Raw genomic sequence first — 5,332 nt, 5'->3', positions numbered from 1 at the left:
CTTTGTACTAAATTTGTTCTACATGGTCGGGGGAACAAGTAAAACATCAAACGTGAACTTTATTTATACTCGAATTTTAGAGTAGCCAACGAGCTATCTTCGAACTAAAACTACAAGTGCTCAAAAATCCCTATTGGCAGGAGGCAGACCAGTAGGCTATTCACAGAGCGCAGCCGAGGATTTGAACTCGGGGCAACCGAGAACAAATCCAGTGAGTGGCAGGCTGGAGGACTTGAACCCAGGACACCGGATTACAAGTCCACGCCGCCCACACACAAACAAGTAGACCCAATAATAACCATCATCCTCGCCAATGATAATTTTTATAACGATTATTATAATGATTATTATGACAGCGGTAACGACGATGATAAGGATAATAATGATAATGATAATAATAATGGAGATGGTGATGTGGGGTTATTGACGAGAATGATAATTATAATGATATGAACAGTTAAGACACTAACAATGATAATGGTGTGTCTCAACGAAGAAACCAACTGCAACTGCAACTGCAACTGCAACTGCAACTGCAACTGCAACTGCAACGTTCCGGCTGTATTCAAATGACAAGTTTCCTCGACAAGTTTCCTTACCGTCCACCTACCTATGAAAAGTTTATGGGAGAATTCAACCCCGTTCCCAGGGCCTTTTCCTTAGTTGGGGGTTGGAAAAGGCCTTGGAAACGAGGTTGAGAAAAATTCATAACCTGACTCGTGAATTCTGCGTTTAATCGCACTTGAAAACCAATTCTACGCGGAATTCTCGTGTCAGTCAATAGATTCTACTTGCATATGATGTACGATCCTCGCAGTAGATAGCGCTATTAAAGCAATAGCGAAAATCAGACCTGAAAAAAATCAGGCCTGTACGGTATTCGAACCACTGACCTTTGCGATACTAGTGCAGCGCTGCACTAGTATCGCAGAGGTCAGTGGTTCGAATCCCGTACAGTCCTGATTTTTTTCAGGTCTGATTTTCGCTATTGCTTTGACAGCGCCATCTACTGCGAGGATCGTACATCATATGTATCTAATACCGCAGTTCAAAATATTTGAACTTCATATATTTCATTGTATCTCATTTATCACTTTCACGGGTTTATTACGAATCAACTTAACGGCCTGCTCCAAGTTGGCTTGTTAGCTCAATTGGTAGAGCGCTGCGCTAGTATCGCAGAGGTCAGTGGTTCGAGTCCCGTACAGGCCTGATTTTTTTCAGGTCTGATTTTCGCTATTGCTTTAATAGCGCTATCTACTGCGAGGATCGTACATCATATGTATCTAATACCGCAGTTCAAAATATATGAACTTCATATATTTCATTGTATCTCATTTATCACTTTCACGGGTTTATTACGAATCAACTTAACGGCCTGCTCCCAGTTGGCTTGTTATCTCAATTGGTAGAGCGCTGCACTAGTATCGCAGAGGTCAGTGGTTCGAGTCTCGTACAGGCCTGATTTTTTTTCAGGTCTGATTTTCGCTATTGCTTTAATAGCGCTATCTACGGCGAGGATCGTACATCATATGTATCTAATACCGCAGTTCAAAATATATGAACTTCATATATTTCATTGTATCTCATTTACCACTTTCACGGGTTTATTACGAATCAGCTTAACGGCCTGCTCCCAGTTGGCTTGTTAGCTCAATTGGTAGAGCGCTGCACTAGTATCGCAGAGGTCAGTGGTTCGAATCCCGTACAGTCCTGATTTTTTTTCAGGTCTGATTTTCGCTATTGCTTTAATAGCACTATCTACTGCGAGGATCGTACATCATATGTATCTAATACCGCAGTTCAAAATATATGAACTTCATATATTTCATTGTATCTCAGATTCTACTTGATTCGCATAATTGAAACGAAATGAAAACAGTAATATATAATAATGTTGTAATTGTCTTTTATCCTGAGTGCGAAACAAGAGATGCGAAAAAGTATCACTAGGCCTCGTTTCCAACTCCGGATTCCACGCTAAACGCCCCGCCTCGTTACCAATCAGAATGCGAGATTTTATTCATGATGCGATTGTATTACAAAGTGCGCTGGTTTGTTACTACGACGTGCGACATCTTTTCAATTACCGAGTGAGAAAGGTATACAAACTGTGACAATTTTATCAAGAGTTTGACAGTGATTACAAAGCGCGATGATTATGTCTAAGTAGGACAGAACACCTGGTGAAACTACTGAATGAGAAAACGGAAAAACCACTTGGAGCTACCATAACTGCTGTCCGAAGAGGGAGAGAATGAATAAAACGGTGAGACGTTTTCTGAAAACTTTACCGCTTGCAATATGTTACGAAAGCTTTCATTATGAGCCATAAAATTATACTTTAATATGCAGTGTAATTAGAGTCATCCCATAGCCATTTATTTATTCATAATAACTTATTTCTGTAAATGAGAAATTGCGAAGTGGGCAATTTTGTTCACGTAGGGTAAATCCCATGTTGTTCTGATCCCCTTGCGCTCTAAACATACTATGTTCAGGACTAGAATGGTCATTTCCGCAAAGCTCTGCTAATGTTGAAGAAAGATGTTTTTTTTTCCACTTGTCACGAGCGTGAGACAAAGAAAGAGATTCGTCATGGGGAATAAAATCGTAGCTCAGACTTTCGCTCTCCCTCTAAGCTACAGAGACTCTTTAATAAGCTGGGCCTTTCCTAAATCCGTATTTGACACGCGTCGCACATACAGGCTCTGCAACGTCGAAAGCCTCTTCTGATTCAATTGAATAGCAAAGATTGTTCGTTTTAAGCTCGGAAATGAGCTAAAAAACGTGGGACAATGAAACATACTTAGTCTTCGTGAGAAATCGTTGAACCCCAGACCTTCGAATACTACTCTCCGACGATTTATCACAGGCCCACAAAGACTTCACTGTAAGTTAGACTACTACAGAGTTTATACATAACACTTGTCCGGTGCATTGTCATACTGCTAATATTGTTTCCAGCTCTAGTAACGAAAAACAAGGCGTTGTTTGAAACCAGAAATAAATTAGTTTTTGGAATTCTGAGAATACACCTCACTTCACCTCCGGCTTAAGAAAAAGGCTGAGTAAATCTAAAAATGATTTAATTCGTATTGTAGAAATAAAACATTCAAAACTGATTTAACCTGGACGGAGAAATATCTTAAATCACCCTGAGGAGTTTTTCACTGTTTAATGGTGGAGATAAAAATTCCATAGTTTCTGAAGAATACCTTTCTATGAAGTGAAATCATATCAGGAGTGTGCGAGAGAGAAAACCGCTTTAGTTACATCAGAGAGAGGTGAACAGTCAGTGGCAAATAAAGGAAGCTGAAGATTGTAAGTTATTGTTATCGACATTCCTTCTATTGTTATTTTTCTATGTTGGGAATTTTCAGACTCTTTGGAAGCCTCCATTTGGTTATGCTTTGTTACTGATGGAAATATGAAGTGACTTTTTTCAGATACTAGGTTTGCCACGTTTCACTCACCCAGCCATTAGGAGTCTGCGATGCTCTTCATTTTCGAGCGGTCAGTTTTCTTAAATTACGAATTTCCCATATTCTTCATCATTGGCCCTCCGATTTTTCCGCCTCACTCTTAATTTGCATACTCCGTACTAGAACATTCTGGTTGTCATTTTTAATTTGTTCATTTTTTAGCTGAAATAACGTTTGTCAAGTGAAGAGCCAAAACTCCTTGTACGACCTTCTTGCTTTCATCACTTAGCAATGAACGCAGAAAGAAAGTCAAAACTTTTTCTATCTCTTACAATTCTGGTTTGCATATGTTTTTGCCGCCCACGCTCGGGAATTAGCACGAAACTTCTGTCCCGCGAGAAATCAGGCAATGTGAGTGATTTTCTCTACGGAAATAAAACATCACAAACAAAAAGCAAAACCAATGCGACAACAACTGGTCAGTGTGCGGGTGAACTGTTGCGCAAAACATTTTTTGCTAGAGCGACAGTCGAGTACTGCCGAGATAATGCCACGGAGAAAAGCGCAGTCCCGGGAATAAGAGAGATCCATATAGGAGCATTTGTTACTTTCCGATACGGTTACTATAATGCTATGAAGATGGCAATTGATTGTATCAACAAGAGAGAGGACATTTTAGAGAATTATACTCTGGTGTTAGATGCTGAAGACACTGCTTAGGTGAGCATTTTGTTATTCAAATATACTCTTGTCAAAACGAAGATTTAGTTTTGAACCTCATGGGACCGAGATAGCAATGGGAAAATTCTTTCAACACCAGATGAATTGGGCGTTTTCGTGGTTCTTAGCTCTGCCCCTTATGTAGTTATTTCTACCGAATGCATTCTAGGATGTAAACCAATTAGAAATGAACTTGAGCACCTTGTTTAACACTTCATTTCAAGGAAGTTGGTCATGTTCCGCTTTCTTTATTTATTTCAGTAGTCTTCGCGCTTCCCAGTCCGGAGTTTCTGAGTATGGCTGATGTTTCCGAACATGACACAAAAATCAAACCGTTTCTATAATTACAATTCTTTCCGTCTGAATATTTTCATTTACATGTACGGAACGGTGTCATTTCTTTTGTTAAAAATTCAACACCTTGTTGACAGTTCGTCCTCTTGGTAAATAATTTCATCCATGTTAATGTTCTGCCAGTCTTATCTTTGTTCCACTGTAAACACATCTGAGAGTAATACTGTTTTCCTAACTGACCAGGTGTATCGTAAGTCGAGGTTAAAAGCGTTACATAGTCCACGACAGTGGTGGAAAGATTATTTTCACCGTTCTATTTGTCTCAGTCGACTGAGTTATGGGCATAATTTTCCTCATTCAGTTTCGACCTTGTAAAACTAAGAAACACCATTAGTGTTGTTTTCAAAGACCAGCGTCAAAATGTGATTTAATTACAGGACAGTAGCGCACGCGCCAGTAAAGCGTTCTACAGACTGTTAAACAAGAAAATTAGACCTGCAATATTACTTGGACCTGGAAGTACAGAAGCCTTAGAGCCCTTGGCAGAGGCTGCACCGCAATGGAATCTCATATGGGCATGTTTCCTTAACAAAGGCTGATAGTTTCTAAAGAAACTGTTTCGGGCTGCGTCAGTGGGGGTAACGAAATAATTTGAATATATCAACAAAGTTGAAATGGTAAATTGGCCACCGTTACGATTATAAAAGCTGACGTTTCGAGCGTTAGCCCTTCGTCGGAGCGAATAGGGGAATTGTGAGTTGTGTGTGCTTTTAAAGGCAGAAAAAGGAGCTACGTAATTGGTGGGAACATGGCAACGAGAAAAACACGAATAAATTAGTGGAATGAAAAGCGTTCGTTGATGCCTGTGGGATTTAGACTGCCGGTTTGAAAGA

Source organism: Stylophora pistillata, chromosome 3 (assembly GCF_964205215.1).
Source record: "Stylophora pistillata chromosome 3, jaStyPist1.2, whole genome shotgun sequence".
Taxonomy (NCBI): domain Eukaryota; kingdom Metazoa; phylum Cnidaria; class Anthozoa; order Scleractinia; family Pocilloporidae; genus Stylophora; species Stylophora pistillata.
The sequence above is the reverse complement of the archived record's forward strand: the minus strand, read 5'-3'. Positions refer to the sequence as shown.